Source organism: Molossus molossus, unplaced genomic scaffold (assembly GCF_014108415.1).
Source record: "Molossus molossus isolate mMolMol1 unplaced genomic scaffold, mMolMol1.p scaffold_m16_p_2, whole genome shotgun sequence".
Taxonomy (NCBI): Eukaryota; Metazoa; Chordata; class Mammalia; order Chiroptera; family Molossidae; genus Molossus; species Molossus molossus.
In genome coordinates this window covers 16,810,091-16,825,227 of record NW_023425355.1, presented here as the reverse complement: position 1 = coordinate 16,825,227, position 15,137 = coordinate 16,810,091, and positions in this window count along the sequence as shown.

The following is a 15,137-nucleotide window of genomic DNA, read 5'->3' as shown; positions in this document are numbered from 1 at the left end:
AATGTGTTTGTATGTATGTGTGTGAGAGTTTCAAAATCCACTCTTCATAATCAATACCCTCTATATGTGCTCCAGAAAGAACAAAAACACTCACAAGATGGCCAAAGATCTTTTTAACAAACAAAACATGAATAGTAATATGTTGGTTCCTTCAGTTTTAAAGACCATTTATTTATCAAATTATTATTTTTTTCTTTATTAACTTTAGAAAGAGAGGAAGGGAGAGGGAGAAAGAGATAGAAACATCGAGGAGAGAGAACATTGATTGACAGCTTCCTGCATGCCCCCCACTGGGGATCGGGCCCACAACCTGGGCATGTGTCCTGACTGGGAATCAAACTGGTGACTTTGTAGTGCATGGGTCGATGCTCATTACTGAGCCACACAGGCTGGGCTATTTATCAAATTATTTATTGAGTATGTACTATATGCCAGCTACTTGTGCTACATTAGTAAAAAAGCAGACAACAATCCCTGCTTTTATGAAGTTCTCATTCTAGTGAGAAGAGACATAAAAAAATAAAAAAATAAAATAGTAAGTAATATTTAAAAATAAGTGGATGATAGATGATAGATAGATAGATAGATAGATAGATAGATAGATAGATAGATGATAGATAGAAAAGAATAAGGAAGGAAGGAAGGAAGGAAGGAAGGAAGGAAGGAAGGAAGGAAGGAAGGAAGGAGAGAGAGGAAAGAAAGAAAGAAAGAAAGAAAGAAAGAAAGAAAGAAAGAAAGAAAGAAAGAAAGAAAGAAAGAAGAAAGAAAGAAAGAAGGAAGGAAGGAAGGAAGGAAGGAAGGAAGGAAGGAAGGAAGGAAGGAAGGAAGGAAGGAAGGAAGGAAGGAGAGAGAGGAAAGAAAGAAAGAAAGAAAGAAAGAAAGAAAGAAAGAAAGAAAGAAAGGAAGGAAGGAAGGAAGGAAGGAAGGAAGGAAGGAAGGAAGGAAGGAAGGAAGGAAGAAAGAAAGAAAGAAAGAAAGAAAGAAAGAAAGAAGAAGGAAGAGGAGGAGGGAAGAAAGGAAAGTAGATAATAAAGGTTATGGAAAAAATAAAGCAGTGATGGTGGATTGACTGTGTGAAAGAGGGCTAGATTTTAGGAAAGTCATCAGGAATATCTCTTTTAAAAAGTGGTATTTCCCATCCTGGCCAGGTAGCTCAGTTGGTTAGAGCATCCTCCTGATATGCCAAGATTTTGGGTTTGATTCCTGGTCAGGGCATATACAAGAAGCAACCAATCAATGCATAAATAAGTGGAACAATAGATCTTTTTCTTTTCTTTTTTTCTTTCTTTCTTCTTTCTTTCTTTCTTTCTTTCCTTCCTTCCTTCCTTCCTTCCTTCCTTCCTTCCTTCCTTCCTTGCAAATTAATAAATTTAAAAAGAAGTAATATTCGAGCAGAAATTTGAAGAGGTGAGGGTACAATCCCTTTAGCTATGTGAGGAAAGTGCATTTCTAATAGAGAGACTGACTAATGTAAAGGCCCTGAAGTGGGAGTGTCCTTGATGTATTCAAGGAAGTTTAAAGAGATCCATGTGCATGTAGAACAATTGGTGGAGAGTTTAGTAGAATATATCGGCAGAGAATTAATGAGGGGCCAAAACGAGTTAGGGCCATGTAGGGTATTGTAAAGATTTTAGCATTTCTTCTCACCAAGATGGAAAAATAACAAAGAATTTTACATTTAAAAAATGAATATGTTTGACTTAGATTTTAAATTATTTCATCTTCTAGGTTGAGAGTAGACAGCAAGTGGCCAAAAGTAAAATAAGGGAAATCGGTTACATGTTTATTACAATAATCCAGGGCAGAATCTAGAAGAGTGAAAGTGGTGATAAGAAGTCAGATTCTGGATATATTTTGAAGGCAGAGCCAATAAAATGTCCTGATCCACTTGAAATATGCTATGAGAGAAAGAGGGGAGTCAAGGATAACTACATGTTTACTTAGAAACACCTTGATTCATTTAGATGGTTGACCATGAGGTTTGATAGTAAGGAAGAATAAAAGTAATCTCACAGAGGGGAACTCTCCAGTAAAGAAAAGCAAAATTGCCTTGGTGACATACTCTCAGTTCCAGGGAATATATTGCATCGTTGGGGTATATATTCAGCCGTTGGCATGATCGTAAGCACAGTGAGTGTTAAGACATGCTTTGGAAACAAAGGCAGTATAGGTGAATATAAATTTAAAAACCTAAGCAATTGAGTATTTTGGTGGCCAACCAAGCAGTCCCTTTGGGATAACCCTGCATATCACTTTGGCAGAAATGATGCTTTTTTCAACACATATTGTAGAGGTTTTGGAAGAGTGCACTTGGAGAGTCCTTCCAAAATTCACTCAACAACTGTAATCCTCTTCCAGTCAGAAAGCATAGTGATCAATTTAAAAGCAATTAGTTTCTGGTGAAAATCACGAGTTCTTTCCATCTCAAAAGATGTGCACCTGAACTTCAACTTCAACAAGGAAGTAAAGCAGGTTTGGCTCTTCATACTGTAGTAAGACTTGAGAGATCCTTCAGTATATAGGGAGAGGTTGTGGGTATATACATAACCTGAAATTCTTTTTTTTTTTAAATCCTCACCCGAGGACATTTTTGCATTTATCATAAGATAGAGAGGGAGGGAGGGAGAGAGGGAGGAAGAGAGAGAAACATCGATGTGAGAGAGACACATCGACTGACTGCCACCCACACGACCCCAACTGGGGCCGGGGACAAACTGCAACCGAGGTACATGCCCTCAGTGGGAACTGAACCTGGAACTCTCTGGTCCATGGGCCAACGTTCTAACTGTTGAGGCAAACAGGCCAGGGCTAAGCTGAAATTCTTAAATTTGGGAATTGAAAGTATATGGACATTTATTTTGAGACCACAGATGAAGAGTAGAGCTGTTAAACACAGTTAAAACTGTGAAGTTGCACTATTAAAATAATATGCATCATTATTAAATACATATGCCCAGCTGATGTTGCTCGGTGGTTGAGTATCAACCCATGCGCCAGGAGGTCACCTGTTCAATCCTTGGTCAGGGAAGATGCCCAGGTTATGGGCCCGGTCACCAGTGGGGGGCATGCAGGTGGTGGCCAATTGATGTTCTCGCTCATTGATATTTCTATCTCTCTCTCCCTCTCCCTTCCTCTCTCTAAAATCAATAAAGAAGCCCTGGCAGGTTTTGCTCAGTGGTTAGAGCGTCATCCTGATGACTGGAATGTCCCAGGTTCAGTTCCCGCTAAGGGCATATACCTTGGTTGCAGTTTGTCCCCGGCCCTGGTGGGGTCATATGGGTGGCAACCACTGGATGTTTCTCTCTCGCATCAATGTTTCTCTCTCTCTCTCCCTCTCTATCTGAAGATAAATGCAAAAATGTCCTCGGGTGAAGATAAAAAAAAAAAAATTAAAAAATAAATAATTAAGATAAAATCAATAAAGAAAAAAAAAATTGTTTTAAATGTTAAAGGTCTTTAAGGATTAAGCTCTCAGATGTCCTGAAACCTTGACTATCCATGGTGAGTCAATATGTAGAGCTTTCCCATACAGATTTATTATAAGATATACATGGTGGGGGAAAAGCTGATTTACAGTTGTTCATATAGAAAATAATACATGAGAAAATAGTAATAATACAAGAGTAAACGCTGTGTTTTGTGTACTCACAACGATAGACCTACCTTTGCCCCTCCCTGTATGTTGAAATAGTTATAAATAATGAATGAAAGAGATCATTTTCATGCTGCAAGTAATAATCTAAAATCAAATAAACATATGTTGTGTACAATTTAAAATGCACAAAGTGGTACTAGAAAAGTTATATAGATCTATGTGTCTTCCATGTACCAGACAATACATTCTCTGAAAAGTCATCACAGTCACTTCAGTACCCCTTCCTTTCCACTGTGTCTGTTCTACAATAAAAGTATATCTAAGGGGAAAAAATAAATTAAAAAAGCCCAGCTGGTGTGGCTCAGTGGTTGAGCATCAACCCATGCACCAAGAGGTTGCTGGTTCGATTCCCAGTCAGGACACATGCCCAGATTGTGGGCCCAATCCCCAGTAGGGGGCATGCAGGAGGCGGCCAATCGATGTTCTCTCTCATTGATGTCTCTATCTCTCTCTCCCATTCCCTTCCTCTTTTTCTAAAATAAATATAGAAAAATTATTTAAAAACAAACCAACAAAAAAACAGTGTTGTCAAGGATGTGGAGAAATTTCAAAACTCATACAATGCTGGTAGGAATGTAAACTGTTGCAACTATTATGGAAAACCATCTTGCAATTTCTCGGTAAGTGGAACATAGAATTTGCATATGATTCAGCAATTCTACTCCTAGGTATATATAAGATATATTTGAAAGTAGGTGTGTAAACAATAACTTGTACACATGTGTAGTAGCCGAACAATCTAAATGTCCACGAAGTAATGGATAAACAAAATGCAGTATATTCATATAATAAAATATGATTTGGCTGTAAGAAGAATTGAACTACTGATGTATACCACTTCATGAGGGAGCCTTGAAAATATTATGCTAAGTGAATAAAGTCAGGCACTGAAGAACAGATATAATTCAATTTACATAAAATGTCAAGAACAGGAAAATATATAGAAACAAAAGGTAGATTAGTCATTGTTTAGGGGCAGGTGGAGAGATAAAAAGTTCTAATTAAAGGGTATAGGCTTTCTTTTTGAGGTAATAAAAATGTTTTTAAATTGACTGTGGTATTGGTTGCACATATTTTTTCTGTATTGATTTTAGAGAGGAAGGGAGAAGGAGAGAGAGATAGAAACATAGATGGGAGAGGACATTGATTGGCCACTTCCTGAATGCTCCCAACTGGGTATGGGGCCCACAACCTGGGCATGTGCCCTGATCAGGAATCAAGCCGCGACCTCTTGGTGCATAGGTCAACGCTCAACCACTGAGCCACACTGGCCAGGCTGGTTGCACATATTTTTAAATATAGTAAAACCCATTGAATTTTGCACTATGAGTATAAAGCTATCAAAAAACAGATGAGAAAGGTATTTAAAAACAAACAAACTTCTAGGTTATGTCAGACTCACCAGCAAATTTAGACTCCTACTTTTCAAACATAATGAAATTAGGTAATGAAAATAAAGTATTATAATGAGATGGCTGGATATGAGTCAATATAAAAAGGAATTCTAGATTGACTATAGATTTAATTATGAAGGCAAACAATGTAGTTCCTAGAAAATAATGTAAAAGAATACTTGAATTAACTAGTGATAGGAAAAGAATATTTGTACAATATATACAAAATCCTAAATATAAATGAAACAGTTGGTAAATTGGAATGCATTGAAATTAAGATCCTCTAGTCATTATAGGACATAAGAAAGTAGAAATGTAAGCCTCAGAGAAGATATTTGCAAATTATATAACTGAAAAGGGCTAGTATTCAGTATACAAATATAAAGAATTCAAAGTTTACAAATCTATAAGTAAAAAAGTCCAATATAAACATGAATAATCTCCTCGTAAATGAAGACATTCAAATGAACAATGAACATATGAAGTATTATCCATTTCAATCAGAGAAAAGTAAAATAAAACTATATTAAAATGTAACTACACACTTACAGTAACAAAGTGGTGAAAACTATGAGAGTTATTGAAAATGTTGAGCAAAAAGAACTCTCATATACTGTGGTGAGAGCTGAAATTGGTACAACCATGTTGGGAAACCATTTGGCATCATCTGCTACATGGAAGAGATATAGAAGGCATGGCTCAGCAATTTCAATTTGCACAAAGAGATGTATACTAGAGTGTTCTTAGCAGTTTTTAATAATTGTTTCACATTGGAAAATCATCAACTATCTATCAAAGACAGAGAAAGACTAGTATCTATGATCTCACTTATTTGCAGAATACAATGAACAAAATAAGCTGATGAACAAAATAGATCCAGAGACATGGAAGTAGGGAAAAGACTGACCAAGCTCAGAGGGAAGGGGGTAGGGGGTAGGAAGAGATAAACCAAAGAAATGATATGCATATATGTACAACCAATGGACACAGACAACAATGCAGTGAAGGCAGAGGGGGGCGGGTAGCAAGGAAGCAAGGAGGTGGGTGTCAACAGGGAAAAAAAGGAGAAACATCTGTAATATTTTCAACAATAAAGATAAAAAACTATCTATCAAAGAATAAATTGTGGAACAGTCAGGCAAAGAATTACCACATTTACCAGCAGAAACATGAACAGGGTTTACATATAAAATATTAAGAGAAGGAAATGAGATACAAAACATATTCTGTATGATTCTAATCGTGTAAAATGTAAAATACAGTGAAATCTAAATTGTATGTTGAATAACAGATGCTTAGTTGTTAAAAAAAAAAAAAAAGATAATCAAGGATATATTCACCATAAAAGGTAGGATATGAATTACATATCAAGCAACTTTTCACAATTTCTGTAGAAATTATGAGAGAATACAAGTGACACTTCTTAGTATAGGTAATGTTTTCTTTTCTTTCTTTCTCTTCCTTCCTTCCTCCCTCCCTCCCTCCCTCCCTCCCTCCCTCCCTCCCTCCCTTCCTTCCTCCCTCCCTCCCTTCCTTCCTCCCTCCCTCCCTCCCTTCCTCCCTCCCTTCCTCCCTTCTTTCCTTTCTTTGTTTCTTTTTTACAGAGAGAATCTTTTTTTTTTTCTTTTCTTGATTTTAGAGGGAGAGAAAGGGAGAGAGAGAGAGAAACATCAATAAGAAAGAACATCGATTGTCCGCCTGCTGCACGCCCCCCATTGAGGATTGGGCCCACATTTAGGGCATGTGCCCTGACAGGGAATTGAACCAGTGATCTCTTGGTGCATGGGTCAACGCTCAACCACTGAGCCACACCAGCCAAAATCCTTTCTTTTTTAAATATATTTTAAAAAGTTTTTTAGAGAGAGAGGAAGAGAAACATTGATGTGAAAGCAGAACATGGAGCAGCTGCCTCCTGCATTCCTCCTATGGAGAATATAGCCCCCAATAAAGGTATGTGCCCTGATGAGGAGTTGAACCAGCCACGTTTTGGTAAAAGAGATGACACCCAACCAACTGAGCTGCACTGTCCAAAGCTACTTTATTTTTTATTTGTTTCATGATTACACAGGTATTGACTTGAGATAAATCAGTGAGCTCTATATTTTATTATAATTTTAACATGTTGAATATTATGTACTAATAAAGATTAAAATAAACAAATGAAACAAACCATTAAATATAAAATAAGACATTAAATGTAATACTTTTCTTCAGGAACTTTTCTTAATGTGACAGAAAAAAGCAAATAGTATTTGATCTATTAATTACCAGTCTTTATAATGTTGGCTATTAACAGAGGGCTGAGATTGAAACGCTTACAAAAGTTTAGGAAAGAGCCCGGCCGGTGTGGCTCAGTGGTTGAGCATCGACCCATGCACCAAGAGGTCACCAGTTTGATTCCTGGTCAGGCACGTGCCCAGGTTGTGGACCCAATTCCCAGTGGGGGGCATGCAGGAGATGGCCAACCGATGTTCTCTCTCATCGATGTTTCTGTCTCTCTCTCCCTCTCCATTCCTCTCTCTCTAAAATCAATAAAGAAAAAAAAATTAAAACAAAATTTTAGGAAAGAGAAATGGTAGTATTTACCGGACAAAACTATAAATAGTGTGAGTATCTGAATAGCGCTATTAATATCCAGATACAGAAATCCCTCATAATATTTTGGATTCATGAATAATATCTTAACAATAAATATTTATGAGTAATATACAACAATTTCTTTTTATTTTAATAGCAGTGTGATGTGGAATTTTGTAAATGCTTTCTATAAAAAGAGATCAATTAAATTTAATTTTTATACAAACTTATGAAAGATGAGAAATAGAGCAGGAAACATTTAAACTGAAAAACAGAAAACATTGAAACTGTCAGAGATTTTCCAAGTAGCTGGTGAAGAAATCCTCTTTCCTTTTTCATTTCCGGAAAATAGCAGATAATTCTTAGCATATTAGCCAAGAGTTATGAGTTTACAAATCTTATGGGAATGTATTTGATTTCAATGTCAAGCTTGGTCACACTCAAGGGGAAGCTTCAACTAAAACACATAGTGTTTCTTGGAGTGTTGGTAATTATTTGCAGTACTCTTTCTCCAATATTAGTATAGTGTGTGCATGTGCATGTTTTTTGTTGTTGTATTTGCTTGTTTATCTGTTTGTTTGCTTTGCAAGGAAATCAAAGTAACAGATTTCAGGCTACTAACCCTGAACTAAGCTCATTCCTAGGATGACTGGGAATGTAGGACTCTCATTATATCCATCAATGACTTTCTACATCTAGCCAGAGTTTTTTGTTTGTTTTTTCTTATTTGGTTTTGGAACAAACCATTGAATTAGTACCTATAAATATTTATCATTAATTTGTTTTTCTTGGTGAATGCCTGATCTCTTGTTTTTACTATTAAGATACCTTGACTTTGTACAGACAGTTCAAGAAAGAATCAGAAAAGGCATTTAGCAAATAATATGATATCCTTCTGTGGCAATATCAATAAAATTGAGGGTGACTATGCTGGACTAAATCTCTGGAGTCAAGTATTTTCCAAAGAAATAACTTCTTATATTAATTAGATGACAGCTTGTCAAGTGACAACTTACAAAGATAAGAGGGGTTATTAGAGAAATCGAGACAAGACAGTGTAATACAGGATATAAATAGCAGGAAGCAGTTACCATTAGGCCTCATGGTTCATGGGACGGAAGAGTTACTGGAAGTCATTGTGGATAGCTGTGTGGAGGAGACCTTTCTAACATAAATTGTGGTCTTTGGAACAAAAAATAAGTAAATGGCTAAATAGCAATTTAGCAGTTAATAAACTAGGGAGAGTGACCTCAATGTCATCCCACATATCAATTTCCTGTTGCTGACTCCAAGAGCCAAAATCAAAGAGAAACTAGAATGCAAGGAAGCACTTTCCTGCAGTACATACTGGTCATTCTACCAGGGCACAAAGCAGAGTGGAAGAAGGAGGGGTACATGTCTAAACGGGGACATTAAAGCTAGCCTACACAGAGTGCGTGACTGATGCCAAGAGATTACATGTTGTAAGTAATTTGTCTCTTTCCATCTCTTGGTCTTCCTCTCCCATCTGTTGGCATAATTTTCGGAAAGGTTCTCCCTACGTGATGGCAAAGTGATCTTTCACTATTTTTATTCTACTTGTTTATCACCCCTGTAGCCAAAGAGTGCTTTTTTCCAATATACTACAATAAAACTCCCAGAGAGGACTCTGATTGATAATACCAAGTTCCCTTAAGTATTACTCAACCAATCACTGTGATTAAAGAAATATAGTGCTTTGATCAGCCACCAAAACACTGTTTTAAGATTATGCCTAGGGCTTAGAGGAACTGGGGAGAGAGTAACTCAACCAGAACTATGTGTTTTGAAACAGAATGGATATTCTTCCAAACAAAACGCACGTGCTCTTACCAAATAAAGCAGAAAGGTGTGTTGAGTAGGCAAAGCCAATATTCATCATATCGTCTGTTTCTACCCATCATCTTTTGCTCACTGTACCTCAAACAAATATTCTAAATAGAGTTTATATCTTTAGTGGATTTGAGTATGTCCATTTCTAGAAAAGCTCCCTTAAATGATAATAATTTGAGGCAAAGTTTAAGAACCAGTAATACAGCGTATTCACTCATAAATATTTCAAAAATAGATTAGTGGAAGCCATATTTGTTCTCAAAAATAAGCTGTTTAAGTTCAACCTAAATAAAATCTTACTATTTCAACAAATAAAAAAGCATGTTTATGCCTTGAGGTGAAAAGGTAACTATTACAAGCCAGCCCAGCCCTGGCCGGTTTGGCTCAGTGGTTGGAGCATCGGTCTGCAGTCCAGAGAGACCAGGGTTCAGTCCCACTAAGGGCACGTACCTCGGTTGCAGTTTGTCTCCATCTCTGGTTGGGTTGTGTGGGAGGAAGCCACTCGATGTGTCACTTTTATGTTGATGTTTCTCTCTATATATCTCTTTCTTCCTCTCTCTCCCTCCTACTCTATCTGAACAAAAAATGGAAAAATGTCCTCGGGTGAGGATTAAAAAAAAAAAAAGCTAGCCCAGCCGGTGTGGCTCAGTGGCTGAGTGTCAACCCATGCATCAGCAGGTCATGGGTTTGATTCCCAGTTAGGGCACATGCCCAGGTTGTGGGCTAGATCCCCTGTGGGGGCATGCAGGAGGAGGTCAACCAATGTTCTCTCTCATCAATGTTTCTATCTCTCTCTCTTCCCCTTCCTCTCTCTCTAAAATCAATAAGGAAAAACAGAACGATAAAGCTAATAAAAGGGGATGCAGTAGTCCAGCCGATGTGGCTCAGCAGTTGAGGGCTGACCCATGCACCAAGAGGTCACCCGTTCAATTCCTGGTCAGAACACATGCCCAGGTTATGGACCCAATCACCAGTGGGGGGCATGCAAGAGGTGGCTGATTGATGTTCTCTCTCAATGATATTTTTATTTCTCCCTCTCACTTCTTCTCTCTCTAAAATCAATAAAGAAAAAAAGGGGGGGGGATGCAATAAATACTTTATAAGGTACATAGCTCTGAGGAGTACAGACCATTTTGGAAATGTAGACTTCAACGTGACACACAAGATTTCCTCAAATTTAGAGCAATTTTACATTTTTTCCTTTTGAATCTTTAATTCTGTTCAAGAAGTATATTTATTAAGTATTTATTAGTGCAAATAACTTTATTAGGCATATATACATATATGTATATACACACACACACAATAGAGATTAATAAAAACATGGTATGCTGTTTCAATAAATTTATAAAATAAATTCCAGAGCTTTCTTGAAGGAAATGTGATTTTAATTGATCACAGAAAGAAAGTATAAGATTTTCATAGTTGATAAGTTCTATATTCAGAGAATTTATACAAAATTTCAGCTTATGTAAGATGAAGAATAAATATCTAAGATGTGAATGTATGCACACATCATGAATGGATGAATGGATGCAGACTGATATTTGTCAGGTAAAAAAAATAACCAAGAAATGGAACTGGGAAACAGGAAGTTATATTTAGAAATAAGTGACTATCAAGACAACTGGAATATATTTTTTCTAGGTACTTTAGGTATAAGATGTTAATGGTAAACTGAATTTGTTCTTCACATTTTATTTCTTCATCAAGATAGTGACACTGGAACATTTCTTGTGTAGATTGTATTTTCCTAAATGCATTTATTCTTAGACTTTTCTCAAGAAAACATGTGGATTTTTTAAACTCTAAAATGAACAAGAAACACTTATCCTTTAAATACCCCCTTAGGTTACTAATAATGGAGCGAGGATGTAATTGTGCCTACACTGAGCAAATTGCGAGCTAAAATGGCATTTTATAGCAGACCAATCACAGACTATCCAATTTCTTGCCTCAGTATGGAGAAAAGCACCACCAAACATTTGATTGCCTCTCCATATCTTAAGACACGGGGATTTCATTTCTTTTTTTAGCACAGGCAAACTGTTTGCTCTTGTGTTCTTAATCTATTCAACCTCTATTATGGCAGCACTATCAAAGTTTGGCACTTTGTATTAATGAGATACTTGTTTTCCAAGAGTGGCTCTAGTGATTTAAACCTTGGCATTAGCAAACTGCTAACTAAAAACACAAAATGTCTTCAAAGTGTTATCTTTTCATTATTAGAATATGTATGCCTGGTTCCTTCAATTCCATGGACAATTTGTCTTTCCTACTTCTCTCCAATTTTTAGAACCTCCTAAGCAATTATTTACATTTAAAATTGCATTTAATAACTACATCACAATTTAGAAATTCCTGCTAGTTCTAAAGAACACAATGGCAAGGCAGGTACAGGACAGACTACCATGTTTTAGCTTTACAATTAAAAAAAAAAAAGAGAGATAAAACAATTGTATCAGAACTTAGGCAGACCATCAATTGTCCATGGTTTTCTTATCTATCTATCTATCTATCTATCTATCTATCTATCTATCTATCCCCTAATTCCTAATTCCTCTGTAAGAAAGAATTTAAGATAATCATAGTTAGTGAGCTTTCAGTTTTATTCAAATAAACATGGGGACGCGCACGCGCACGTGTGTGTGTGTGTGTGTGTGTGTGTGTGTACATATATACAGAAACTCCTTTCTCCTTTCTGTCCATCCACTCCCTTCCTTAATCACTAAGCTCTTAGGGCATCAAATTCTGGGCAGCACCAAACTGTCTTAAGAACATAGCCTCAGGTCTGTTGACCATAGAAACATAGTTTCAATCAAGCTAGAGATAACATCTTTACTTCAGTTGTTTTTCAGCCCCAGGCCAATGAAACAACTCTAAGGACCACACCCTCATGAAAGCAGACAGAACAATGCCATGGCTGCCATCAGAATCTGGTATGATGATCAATTACTCCCTACCCTGGCCCCAACCAATCAATACAGCACAGGACCTCAACTCCTTTAGCTACCATGGTTAATGATTTTTCCCCAATATAATCTATCCCCTGGAAGCCATCAGGAAAAAGCCAGTACTTTGAGCATGAGCTTACCTTTCACTCCAGAAATGGTGCTATTTCTTTAAAAATAACATTGGTTGAAAACTCCTGTTTATATTTGATTGGGCTTTGATGCACGCAAGCAAATGGACACTTTTAGTCCAGTAATATTTCCATATTTTGACTATTGTGAACACTGCTGCGATGAATACTAGGAGTGCATATAATATTTCATGATCCAGAAGTAGATTGCTGAATTATATGATAGTTCTATTTTTAATTTTTGAAGGCATATCTATACCATTTTCCATAGGACCTGCACCATTTTGCATTTCCATCAACTGTGCACCAGAATTCCAATTTTTTTACAACCTCACCAATATTTGTCTCTTGACCTCTTGATGATGGCTATTTTTATCAGGTGCGAGGTGACATCTCATTTTGGTTTTGATTTACATTTCACTGATAATTAGTGGTGTTGAACACTTTTTCATATACCTGTTGGTCATTTGTATGCCTTCTCCAGAAAAATATGTACTCAGTTCCCCTGCCCATTTTTAAATCATATTATTAAGCCTAGCCAGTGTGGCTTAATGGATTGAGTGTTGTCCCATGGACTGAGAAGTCCCGGTTCAATTCCTGGTCAGGGCACATGCCGGATTGTAGACTTGATCCCCCATAGGGGGCGTGCAGGAGGCAGTCGATTGATGTATCACTCTCACATGGATGTTTCTATCTTTCTTTCTCCCTTCCTCTCTCTCTAAAAACATCAACAAAAACATATTTTTAAAAATCAGATTATTAATAGTTATTATTTTCATTTTTACTATTGAGTTGTATGAGTTCTTTATATAGTTTGCATATTAACTCTCTTGTCAGATATATGATTTACAAATATTTTCTGCCATTTAGTAGGTTACCTTTCCATTTTGTTCATGGCTTCCTTTGCTGTGTAGTGGTTTTGTGTTGTTTGTTTTGTTTTAAATTTGATATATTTCTACTTGTTTATATTTTGCTTTTGGTGTGAAATTTTTTAAAAAATTACTGGTATAGCAGATATGAAGGAGCTTATGCCCTATGTTTTTGTTTTTGTTTTTGTTTTTTTTCCAGGAGTTTCATGGTTCAAGGTCCTATATTCAAGCCTTTAATTCATTTTGAGTTGGTTTTTGTGTATGATGTAAGATAGGGGTCCAGTTTTATTCTTTAGCATGTAGTTATCCAGTTTTCCCAGCACCATGTATTGAAGAGATTACCTTTTTTCATTTGTCATAAATTAATTGATCATGTATGCATGGGCTTAATTCTGAGATCTCTATTCCTTCCCATTTTTGTGCCAATAGAATACTGTTTTGTTTACTGTAGCTTTGTAATGTATTTGAACTCAGGAAGTGTAATGCCTCTGGCTTTGTTTTGTTTTGTTTTGTTTTTCTTTTTCTTTTTCTTAATAGCATTTGCACTATTTGTAGTCTTTTGTGGTTCTATAGAGATTTTTCTCTATTTCTGTTAAAAATGCCCTTGAAATTTTGATAGGGTTTGCACTAAATCTGTAGATTGCTTTAGGTAGTATGACTATTATAACAATATTAATTGTTTTCATTATCTTAGTATGGAATAATATTTTTTAATTATGTTTTTTCAGTTACTTTCATCAATGTGCTACAGTTTTCAATGTATGGATCTTTCACTTCCTTGATTAAATTTATTCCTAAAAATTTTATTATTTTTGATCTAATTGTAAATAGTATGGTTCATAATTTCTTTCTGATAATTTGTTTTTATTGTATAAAAATGCAACTCATTTTTGCATGTTGATTTTGTGTTTTGTAACTTTACTGAATTCATTTATTAGTTTTAACATTTCTTTGGTGAAGTCTTTAGGGTTTTATATATGATATCATATCATCTGCAAATAAAGACCACTTTACTTCTTCCTTTCCAATTTGTATGCCTTTTATTTCTTTGGCTTGCCTAAATGTTCTGGCTAGGACTTCCAGTACCGTATTAAAAAAAAGTGGTGAGAATGGTGATCCTTATCTTGTTTTTAACGTAAGAGGAAAAACTTTCAGCTCTTCACTGCTGGGTATAATGTTATCTGTGGGCTTGTCATATATGTCCTTTATTTTGTTGAGGTACACTCTTTCTAACACAGTTTTCTGAGAGTTTTTATCATGAAAAGATGTTGAATTTTGTCATATGCTTTTTCTGCATCTATTAAGAGGATCATGATTTTTATCTTTAATTTTGTTTATGGTATGTATCACATTAATTGATTTGCACAGTTGAAACATCCTTACACCTCTGGAATAGTTCTTGGTTGATCATGGTATATGATTCTTTTAATGTGCTGTTGAATTCAGTTTTCTATTTTGTTAAGAATTTTTGTATCTATATTCATTAGTGATATTGGCCTGTGATTTTTTTTTTTTTTTTTTGGTAGTGTTCTTATCTGGTTTTGGTTTTAGAGTAATGCTGGCCTAGTACATAAGTTTGGAGAAGTGTTTCCTTTTATTACTTTTTTTTTACAGAATTTGAGAAGAATCAGTATTCATTTTTCTTTAAATGTTGGGTGGAATTCACTAGTGAAGCTATATGGTCCTGGGCTTTTCTTTCTTGAGAAAAT